A 12,492-nucleotide genomic window follows, 5' to 3' on the forward strand; every position below is an offset into this window, starting at 1 on the left:
CTTATGAAAATCGCTTCAAAATATTGGTTTTTGAGCTACCAAAAACATGTAGTCGCAAAAAAGATTTTTTAAATATGTCTGGACTATAGCCTGAATGTCAAGTGTCATGATTATAGACTCTAAGTCTAAGTCTACTCTATAGTCCAGTCTCTAGTCTAGTCTATAGTCTAGTCTATAGTCTAGTCTATAGTCTAGTCTATAGTCTAGTCTATAGTCTAGTCTATAGTCTAGTCTATAGTCTAGTCTATAGTCTAGTCTATAGTCCAGTCTTTAGTCTAGTCTATAGTCTAGTCTATAGTCTAGTCTATAGTCTAGTCTATAGTCTAGTCTACAGTCTAGTCCATAGTCTAGTCTAGTCTATAGTCTAGTGTATAGTCTAGTACGTACTCCATTGTCTATTCTATAGTCTAGTCTAAAGTCAATAGTCTAGTCTATAGTCTAGTTTATAGTCTAGTCTATAGTCTAGTCTATAGTATAGTCTATAGTATAGTCTATAGCATAGTCCAGTTTATGGTCTAGTCTATAATCTAGTCTATAAAATAAAAAATATTAAAAAAAATTAAAGCGCCAAGATAACCACACTCCTTTTTACAATGCCACACACATCCATGTGACTTCAGCCATTAACATGCACTCACGGACACATAAAACAACCGGTTTGTTTACAAATTTAACACCATGAGAGCAAACTCACTAACGGTATTTTAAACTGAGAACAAAAGGACAGGAGAGTGAAAGAAAAACAAAATATTCTAACTGTTAAAAATTTATTTAAAAACCCTAAACAGCATCCTTGTTAAGAATAGTAGTTCAGTTGTGTTAAATGTGTTTGTGTGTGACTCTGAACACAGCAGCTCGGTGGTAGGTTCGTTAACGTAAATGTTCTATGTACGTGGGTTTGTGTATAGAGTTTTGCTTTGCTTTTGGCATAGAATATGAACGTCGCTGATGATGTTGGTGCTGGCTGTGGCTGTTTAGTAGTAGTTGGCATCGTACGCTTATAAGTAACGGGAAAAAGACACACAAATTGCAAATTTAGTTTAGAACGTGGGCTTGAACGAGATGGTTCGCTTTTAGTCTTATAAAATATTCAGAACAAAAAAATCAAACGTTTCATATAAAAATAATATTTATTGAGAAAAAAATTTCTGTGTAAAAAAAATCTGAGAAATTTAAATCTTTGTCGAGCAATTTTAAATATAGCTTTGCTTTGCTGCAGAAAGCTATTGATGTAAAATTCTTTAAAAATATATATAAGAAATATACGAAATAAATATCTATAGTAATATTTTTTTTCTGGCAACTATAAGGATAAAATTTTACAAAAAAAAAACGTTTTATCTCTTTTTATTTCAAAAGCCAGCCACAGTGAAGAAAAATAAATAGAAAATTTGGCAAAATAAGCTAGTAGTATAATAATAATAAGAAAGAAAAGAAAAAAAAATTGAAATGAAAATTTGTTATGGAAAATGCAATGAAGTGTAAAGTGAATTTATTTTGAAAATAAATAATCCTACAATATCAACTTCTTAAAAATCTATAATAAAACATCGAGTGCTAGTAAAAAAACCGGAAAACTTATTAAAACTCAGCAGAAGCAAGAAAAAAAGTATGAACAAATTTTTATCTTTATAAAACCATTTTTTTTAATATTTTAAAACTTTATAATAATTTTAGTTAATAATTAAATGTTTGTGTATGTGTGCATATGGAGGCTAATTTTCCCTTTGCTTTTGAATATATTGGTTGCTGTTATTTTTCATTTTAGTTTTTTTGCTTAATAAAGTGCGTTTAAAAAAAGAAACTAGCACACACAACTTGTTCCATTTTAACCTTAATTATAATTATTGTAGATCAAGAAGGAATGAATAAACTATTGATTTCGTTTTTTTTTTAATTTTTCAACTATTTATATTGGTTAAACTTTATTTTTTTCTGCTGTTTTGGCATCAAGTTTTCTATTTTTTTTAATGTGAAAAATTAAGTATTAGTTTTGTTATGTTCTATAAATCTTGAGTATTGGTATTATTTCTTTTTTATTATTATTATATTTTTAATTTTCTTTTTTAAATGATGCAGAACCAAATGATTTAGTATATAAATTATATATAAATACACAAACATATATATTTAAGAAGAGTATAATTTTTTATTTGTTATAATAATTTATTGGTTTATTTTATTTTGGGGAGAAATAATGCTTTATATGCAAAAAATATATTTATAATAATAATGAACATATTCAAATAATAATAATAAAAAATTCAATATTACTCATACGTCCTAATTAGGGGGGGGGCAAAAAAATAGAACATCTTAAAGGAAATAATTTTGAGGAAATGTGTATTTTGTGGAAATGTGTATTTTTTTAGGAGTTTTAAATATAAATAAGTCTGCAAATTTTGTGCTTTTTGTGGATTCACAAATAAAAAGTTAAATTATTTGCTTTTAAAGAAAATTAAAAAAAAAAACAAAAATCCTTTACAAAAAATAACTTTTAAAGAAGCTAAAAGGAAGTAAAATTGTCTTCCATGGATGTAGTGAAAAACGCCTAAGGAAGTGATGTTTTAAACACAGTCTTGTCATAGAAGAGATTTCACTTTTACTTGATTCCAAATTCACTACTTCTGAAGTCATTTTTAAGAATTTAGTTTTATGTTCCCTTTTAAAATATATTTGAAAGTGAAATTGTGGTATAATATAAATTTTAAATAATACCAAAGCCTAAAAATATTTTTTTAATGTATCTTCAACATTGACTTATTATCGCATCTTTGTAAGTCATTAAATTTCACTTCCACAGAAGGTAACAAAATAAAGTTAGTGCTACTTTGGAAATGTGATAAATGTCATTTTTTGAAAAAACTTAATTTTATTTTTGTTGATTTAAATGTTAAAGTTTCCACAAAATGGAGAAAAATTCACTGTTTTTGCACAAATTGATTTAAAATTATTTGTATGACAAAATCTTTGAAATATTGTTAATATTTAAAGAATTTATTTAAATTGTAGCCAAAAATTTTCTCATTTATTTATGATTTATCCAAACATTTCTATAGTGCAATGTCCGTGTAGCCTAAATTTTCGGTCGGAACACAGGTCAAATTAAAGAATATACAGAAGGACAAAAAGGTCTTTACACAGGTCGTAATTAGAAATAAGTATATGCAATAGGATAAAAAATATATTTATGTATATAAAAAATCGTTATATAAGCAGAATATTAAGGGTTTTCAACTAATGGAAGGTTCTTTAACTACTAAAAATTTTCTGCTATGAAGATGGGAAAATTTGTTTTAACATACATAGATAGATAGATAGATGGACATACAGACGGATAGACAGACGGTCATTGATATATCGACATTGCTGTCTATAAAAATTTAAAAATATATTAAATAATAAAATAAATTACAAACTCAATTATACACTTCTAGTTATCCTTCTTACTAAGACTTTATTTAAATAAACTAAGAATAAAATATTTAAAAAATACTTGTTCTAAATTAAGTTTGTATTGTACAATTACTTCTGTAGATCAGTGTTGTAATTCCAAAGTTCTTTTAAGAAATTTTCAAACATTTAGCACTATTTACTTAAGCACCCTTTACTTAAGGAGTTGAATGTAACACATTTATAAAAGGAATTACACAATGCATGTCTGAAAATATTAATATTAAACAATATTGCGTTTAACTAATATACATATATTGTATATTTAATAGAAAATAGTTGAAGCTAAAAATATCTTATTTTTTTAATAAATACTGTAAGTTTACTAAATTTAATTGAGAAAATTATAATTGGCTCAATTATTCATAACTGATTAGTTCAATGCAATTTAGTTTAATTCAAACTGTTAAAAGTTTGCTAGAACATTCAGTCCCAATGGTGTTATTTATATAAATACAGTTACTTAAATTGATTGCTCAATATATTCTATTATTAAAATTTGTACAAATTTTTATTTTACAAATTTTCATAAATATTTTTATTTTTAGCATAAATTTTCATGTATGTTAGCATCAATCCAATAATTTTCTTTATATACTCATATTTTTCAATGTAATTTGCCTGAAAATTAAAAGAAAAAAAATTTCAATTAATAAAATTGTTTAAAACAATATATACATTGAAATTAAATTTAAAAGTAAATAGTAGAATATACTCATACATACTTTACTATATTGAGCAAAATAAAACAGAATATGTTTTTTGGATAAATCAAAAATGCTCAAGGCTTAAATGTAATATAACCCAGTAGTTCGGCGTTAAATATAACTTTTTAATAATAATTTAAGCAAAACATTAGTTTTGTTGGCTTTTAGTTTAATTTATTAAATGAAAAGTTTACAAATTTGTATCTCTGCATTAGAGTAGCACACTAGAGTATCACTTGATTACCCTATATGATTACTTATTGCTTTAAAAGAGACAAATGATATTTAAAACCGTGTCAATCAACTCTCCAAAAGAATAACTGGGCTTTCTGTTTGTGTTTAATGCAAGGAGTTTATGTGTGTGCAATGTGTATATGTTAGTGTATCTTTGTTAAGAATATATTTTATTTAAATTGCCTGTCATGGCCACTCAGTTCTACAAATATGTGTCATAATGAGTTTGTATTTTCGGGGCAGTTGTTGTTGTCATTTTGGTTTGTTTGTGTTGTAATCAAAAAATTGTAAATTATTTGTTTTAGGTAATAAAATAAAAATATTATTCTATTCGTTACAAAAATGTTAATAAATGAAGTTTTGAACGAAAAATAAAAAGGTAATAAACATGTTTAGAAAGTATTAAAAAATATATTAACAACCTCTTTCAAATAGTTGGAAATCCCTTAATATTTTGGAACGGAATAGAAACCCATTCTCAGGAATATTTCTTTTAGCAAGTACTTCTAAAGAACTAGTTATACATTGGTACTTTGCTAGTTGGTGTCAAATTCGAAAAAAAAAACAGTCCTAGTTCAGTTCAAGTTCAGTCCTAGTTCAGTTCTAGTTCAGTTCTAGTTCAGTTCTAATTCAGTTCTAGTTCAGTTCTAGTTCAGTTCTAGTTCAGTTCTAGTTCAGTTCTAGTTCAGTTCTAGTTCAGTTCTAGTTCAGTTCTAGTTCAGTTCTAGTTCAGTTCTAGCTCAGTTCCAGTTCAGTTCAATTATGTAATATTTATTACTAATCTTATTATGAAAAGACATGCTGCACAAGTAATTTTTGGAAAATACTTCAAATTTAATAAATACAGACATACTTAAAAGTTCAAAATTCTCCACCTAAAATTGTAAATTCTCTTTAAAATATTTTTCATTTAACTTAAATTGGTTAATAACAATAAAATATCTATATGTATGTATGTACTCAAAACTTTATGTTATGTACAAAAATTTGCTGGCAAAAATATGATTAAAACTTAATGGTCATTCATAAATCTATTTTTAAAACAAAAAGAAAAAGACAAGAAAACTTTGTCATAGTAGTTTATCTGTTCAGAGTAAATTCTCGAAAAACAACAAATTCTGTTTGTATTTGTGCACTTATGTAGACAAAATAATCATTTTAATAAAATTTTGTTTATAGAAAATATTTGTTGTTGTTGCTAAGAATTTTTAATTAAAACAATTGTTTTTTTTTTGTTTTCTTTATTGTGAGTGTGATTTTTGTGTATGTGTGTGCGTATGTCTGTATTGCAGACAAAAAGTTTATTTTATATTTTGTTTAAAGATTATGAATTTTAATACTGCTGCTTAAGTAAATTACTTGACGAAGGGTTAATTGAAAAGAGATCAAAATAAATTTGAAATAGTATAAGAGAATAGTTTGCATTTTTTTTGTTATTTTTTTGTTCAAAGTTGAAGTGTCAAGAATATTAATTTATGTAGATAATGTTGGAGAAAAGTAATGAGAAGAGCAAAATAAGTTACAAGAAAATAATGAAATTTAGTTAAATTAATGATTAGTAAAATTAAAGATAGGTACTAAGGAATTTTTACAGTAGAGTGTATGTTATCTGTTTGAGGACTCACATTGTCAATCCTTATATATATGCAAGGTTTATAGTGAATCCCTTTAGTAAGAACTCTACTAAGGGAATTAAGTCCATCACAAAAATAACTTGACAAAACTCCGAAAGTTTCCTAGATCTCAGACTATGAAGTCTACTCTTTCTGCTAATATCATTACATTTGCCCAAACGTGTTTTCGACATTATCATGTTTGTCTTAAATACTCCAAGTTTTATGAACAACAGTATTCATCAATAAATTTTTAAATTGTAAATAAATACTATCTTTATGTATTTGTTATATTACAGTTTTTTTACTCATACGTATGAGTGATATATTTTCACTTTTATATTAAATATTACGTATACGTATGTTGTTAATTATTGAGGTTAATTGTTTTGCATATAATTATATGAATTTAAAAATATAATTTAAAACCTTTTTACATGTATCTCATATTGTAGTTATTTATTTGTTGATTGGATTAATATATAATATTAATAAAAATAAAAATTATGTTAAATAATGAAAAATTCCTTAACAAAATTTTTAAATAAGTTTCCATTGGAACATTTACGGAAAAGCACGCTTCATAAAAATACAAAATTTCCAAATTAAGAAATAATCAGAATTAAGAGAATTTTTTTAATATAAATAACATATATTTATAATTGAGAGCTGCATGAAAAATTGTATTCAAATTTTGAAAATTCTTTAAACAATTATTTTTGTAAATTTTTTCAATTTGGTGTATTACTTTAATTCCGGCAATTGGTGCTTAAAAACAAATTTGAACAAACTTTACTCGGTATTATAGCAATAAAAATATATATAAGCAAAAGTCCTAGCTATAAGTTGTTATTATTGTTGTTGGCAATATTATTTATTGCTGTCACACAAATTAATGCCCTTTTTCTGTTGTTAATGTTTTATTGTGAATAAGCAACCCAAAAGTACACGCAAAAATATACATTATAACCCATCAGTTTTACATAAAGTCAAATTAAACCATTCTGAATTCGATATTTGTCTACATTTTAAAAAAAATAAATTTCTTCCACAGAAGATAAAAAATTTAGTTAGTGCCACTTTTGAAGTGATGATAAAGGTTATTTTTTGGAAGTTCTTCCTTTTATTTTTGCTGGGTTTATTAATACTTACACTAACACATGTGATGTCCATATATGTATATTAGGGTTAAAAATTTTATACAATTTTTAGAAATTTAAATTAGTGCATTTTGTATATTACACATAGATTATAAAAATATATGTCAAATAAATAAATTAGTTTTTCCTGAGCGTTAAAAAGTTTCCGCATCAAATGCATTGAAGTTTTTAAACAAAATTTAAAATTTTTTAATACAAAACTGTAAATTTTCGATATAAACATGCATCATTGTTTGACCACGAAAACTAAATCTTTCGAAATCTTCTTTCAAACACTTGTTTGTTTAAAGTTTTAGAAAATCGATTAACCGCGGAAGAGTTTGCCAAAATGGACTGAGAAATAGGTTTTCGTTATCATAACACAACTGGCTACTACGTAGAGATATGCCTTAATTTTGGTTATAACCCTAATGAGTACGTTTGTGTGTATTAATATTTATTACAGTCAAACAAACATTTAAATTTGCCACCGTTTTTTTTTCATTAAAACCTATTATTTAACCATTATAACTGAATGCAAAAAACAAAATAAAAATAAAATTAAAACTGACTTAAATTATGATATGCTTAATTAAGTCGAAAATTTGAGTATTATTAAAAATAATATTTTAAAAACATATTCAGACAATCTCACCGAGAGACACGAAAAGATAAACACATATTTTCGCAAATAAACATACACATATATGAAGTATACATACATTTACATACTTATATACTTTGATACAGCGAAATAATTTCATATTAAAAATTGATTATTTATACATTAATTTGTGGATAAATCATTCACTCATACATATACTTATACTCACATATAAACACAAACGTATACTTAGGTAAACCATCATATTTATGTATGAACCCTGCATATCCTGGTGACCGCACGGAACTATTTAATTTATTACTTCAATCTATAAGCCTTTAGTTATAAGGGAATAATTAATTCTAAAGTTAGTTATTTGAAAAGTACTCTTAGTGATTTAGAAAAAAGGTACCTAAAGTATATTTTGTTAGTATTATAAGAAGCGTATTTTCTAAAAGAAATGTAAAACTAATAAATGAAAAAATTTTTGGGTATAGACCGTATGGCTGTTGTCATGTAAACTGTTGTATTTAGGATTTAAATGACAATTTAATATTTTCGTTGTACCACATGGGGTTTTATTATGGTTTAACAAATATTTAAATATATAAATATGATATTAAAGACTTTAATATATAATTAGAATTATTTATAATAATAATGTAAAATCTAAGAAATTAGTTTTCTTAATATAATATCTCAGGTATAAATTTAGAACTTTTTTTCAAAACAGCTAGCTCTAGAACGAGTATAATCAGAATTACTTTAGATTCTAGTGAACTAGTGGTGCCTTGGAATATTGTTGTTGTTCTTAAAAAGCTTTAAATAGTTTTCAATGAACCAGTTTTATGGAAAAGACTAAGGAAAAACTTATCAACACATACCTTCCTTTTGTATATTATAAGGCCACATTCAACAGTCCGATACGTACAAGTTTGGTATACCTACAAAATTGGTATGACTCTAACAACTAAAATAAACTAAAATTTATAATACCTTTATGATGATAAAGCAAAGAATAATACTTGCAAATGTATGTTATTTCGCTCTTGACAAAAAATTTGGAAACTGAGCTTTCTCTCGGCAAACAAAACATACGTTCTATAGAACACTAATATTACCTGAAAAACTGAACTGAAGATGAAGCAATCTTTGAGATTTTTTAGAGAAAAATCGTTCGTAGGATATATGGCCCTATCTGCTTTCATAGAGAATATCAACATTGAAATTGATGGCAGTAATAGCAAAATACTGGGTAATAATGTCGCTGTTGCAAAGATAGGGAAACTGCTTTCTTGGCAGTTACTTCATATTTAAACTTTGTGAAATAGGTATGACAGCTACAGTCTGGATCTAATACAATACAGTACTACATCTGACGAGTTTAGTGGTCCGGTCAAAACTGAATCTATTCGACGTTAGCCGGACAGACATACGGCTCAATCGACTATTAGTAAAAAACTACTTATAATTAGTATATCTAAGTGAATCAGTTTATAGAAAACATTCCATAAATTACTTATATTTTCTATAATATTTTTATTTCTAATACGTATGAGTGATATTTTCCCACATTTGTATTAGATATTACGTATACGTACATTTTTATTATTAAATATTTCATGGTTTAATACTGATTTTATTTACAAAAACAAAAAAATGTTTACAAATTATCACAAATTGTTTTTGTATTTTAATACAAATTTCAAATATTTTAGTGGAAATAAGTAACAACTTTTAGTTGTTGAACAGATATAATATTTAACAAAAAATATTAATCTTATATACTTTAAAAAGGCATCTTAAATTAAAGAAAATGTTTGTTAGATTTTAAAACATCTCGAAAATCATTATTACTTTAAAAGTAATTTTTAAAGTTTTATTTTAATAAATTGAAAATATTTTTGCAGCAATTTTATTTTAATTAAAAATTTGTCTCTGTCTTAATTTAATAATAAAAAAACAGAAAGATTTTCATTTCACTTTAATACAAAAATTTAGTATGCTGTAGAAAACAGTTATAAATGACTGTATATTTAACAAGATACAGATTGTAAGTAGTCTTTAACAAATATCTGTATCTATGTGGAAATGTTCTAAAAAGTATGTAGTAGTGTTTGTATTTGTTGTCTGTAGTTGTAGATGTTTTTGTGGCAGTTAAATTGTAGTACCAGCAAAACCAGTAAAACATCTGATAGTGATAACAATGGCATCATGTTGATGTCGTTTGAGTTGTTCTTGCTGCTGCTGTTGTTGTTTTTGCTGTTTTGTATTTGGTTTTTGTCAATATTTTAACCCAAATGACCAAATTATGAAATAAATATAACAAATTTCCGGATTAAGAATCACTAATAGTGAACTTTGTGTATGTTTTAATAAGAATTATTCAAGATTTTTATGAAAATATTTACAAATTATTTCAAAGTCAATTTTTTAATCATTTTGCAACATTAATTTCATTTGCCTTGGTCAGATGGTTTGTTATTCTATTCATTTTATTATTTGCCTATCTGACGTTATGTTTGTTTGTATTTTTGCATGTCGGTTGCGTTTGTTTTTATTATTGTTCTAAAAGAGATGAAAATTAAATTTTTAATGAACTGTGTTAACACTTCCTGTAAACGAAAGTGTTTTTACATGTTTCTTTCAGTTATTTCAACATTTCTGTTTTATTTTTTATTTGTTTAATGTTGGCCTGTTTAAGTTGTTGCTGTTTTTGTTTTACTTATATAACGAAGGTTTCATTTCCCTAAAAATGGGTATGAAACCAAAAAAAAAACTGTGTCAACATTAGGCTAATAGAAGACGGCTCAACAGAACATAGCTCAACTCAACATAGTACTAAAATAAAAGGAAATACACAAATACAAGTAAAACAACAATTATGTCCATATTCATTACAGTGAAACCCTTTTCGAAGTCTGCAAAAAAAAAAACATTTATCCTAAACAAACATGAGGTTGTAAATTTTATTTTTGTTTTTGATAAAAACACACATATTTATACACAAATTATTTATGAAACATTTACACAAAATGTTCTAACATTATATTAAAAAAATCTTATGTTTTTTAGCTGAGCTGAAGATTGCAAAAAAAAAATTGTTTTCCTTTAATATTTTCCGTTTATATCTGTGTTCATTAAATGTTTGTAATTTATATGTATGTATAAGTAATTATTATTTTAAAACAACAAGAATAAAAAAAAGAGTAACAAGTTTTTTAATGGGATTTTTATTTTATACCACATATTTAATGAGTGCATAAATAATAACATAAAAAATATACTTGTCTACGTTTGGAGTTACTTATACGATAAAAAGGATTTACGAGGACAACAAGTGTTTAAACAAACTTTACGGGGGTTAATATTAAAGTGGAAAAAACTGGATCATGGACTAAGTTTTTATAATGTGATAATTCGCGGAAATTACAGACATTGAATAATATCTTAAGGTTAATTCTCTTCAACAATATATATAGAATATTTTGAATAAAATGTTCTTTTACATAAATATAAAAAAAAATATTATATTATATAGAAAATATTAGTGGACATTTTCATTTTATAAAAAATATCTATAATCCCAGGAAAAAATTGTATTAGTTCTACAACTAATTCTAGAACATATGATTTTAGCCTGAACTCGTTCTAGTTTGGCGTTGAGAGAAATGATTTTTGTTCGAAATTGTCACCTGCGGAACTGGTTTTAAGAAAGCGTTATGGAGCCGACACTGGTTCTTTGGAACGTTTCCGGAACTAGTTCTTTAATCAATTAATTTTTTTTTTGAATTTGTCAACTTTGGAGCTAGTTCCAGTGAAGCTTTAGAGTACGTATAAACAAATATTTCTTTTTTAGCGTTTTTGTCTGAAATTCTTATGATTAGGAGCAATTTTGAGAAACAGTTGAGAAATTTTTACTATTGTACCATTTATTAGGTAAAATTTAATATAATTCTTACTGGCCTACGGTAGTTTAGTGGTTAGTGTTCTAGTCTGGTAGACCGGAGGTGGTGGGTTCGATTCCCACAACAGGCCCGATAGAGGCCTAGGTATATGTCTTCGGATTTGATGTACATATGTACATCCTCCATTCAAACTAACTAACTAACTAACTAACTAACTAACTAACTAACTAACTAACTAACTAACTAACTAACTAACTAACTAACTAACTACGCACCTGTAATCTTTTAAAATATGTTTTGCAAGGATATGCGTTACAAGCAGCATACTTTCTTTTCCCACGGTTCCATTCAATTAGCTCTTTAATATCTTGTAATTTTTAAATTTCGATAAAAATATGTTTATAAATGTTTAATTTTTTAACATTTTTTCAATTGATTCCAAGAAACTAGTATGCGTTCCATTGAACGGTTCCAGAAGTAATGGCGACACTACTAGTTCCAAGGCTGTTGTTTAAGAATCTGAAGTGGTTCTGTTTTCACTCGTTCTTGAACTAGTTTTTAGAAGAAGTTATAAAAATTCATATTTATGTATGAATTTTTTTCCAAATTTTTTTTTGTAACGAAATTCTATTTTTTTTAGAAAATTTTCAATAAAATGTTCAAAAATTCTTTTATAGAAAATTTTTGAACATTTTATTGATTTTTTTTATAAAAAAAGTTTAATGTAATTTTTAATGTAAAATTTAAAATTTGTATAAAAATTTGTTTTTTCAATGAAATACTTTTTTGTGAAACATTCTATAGAAAATTTTTAATTAAATCTTCTTTTTATAG

At 25.5% G+C, this 12,492-nt stretch overlaps 1 long non-coding RNA gene across 1 annotated transcript in view; it reads left to right on the forward strand.

The window, feature by feature from the left end:
• Positions 1-764: 764 nt before the first annotated feature.
• LOC124418848 overlaps positions 765-12,492 on the forward strand; it is a 54,489-nt gene continuing 42,761 nt past the window's right edge. Inside the window, exon 1 of the long non-coding RNA XR_006940259.1 lies at positions 765-1,609. This is a non-coding gene — a long non-coding RNA (uncharacterized LOC124418848). The remainder of the gene's footprint in view (positions 1,610-12,492) is intronic.

This window comes from Lucilia cuprina, chromosome 3, assembly GCF_022045245.1.
Source record: "Lucilia cuprina isolate Lc7/37 chromosome 3, ASM2204524v1, whole genome shotgun sequence".
NCBI classification, from domain to species: domain Eukaryota; kingdom Metazoa; phylum Arthropoda; class Insecta; order Diptera; family Calliphoridae; genus Lucilia; species Lucilia cuprina.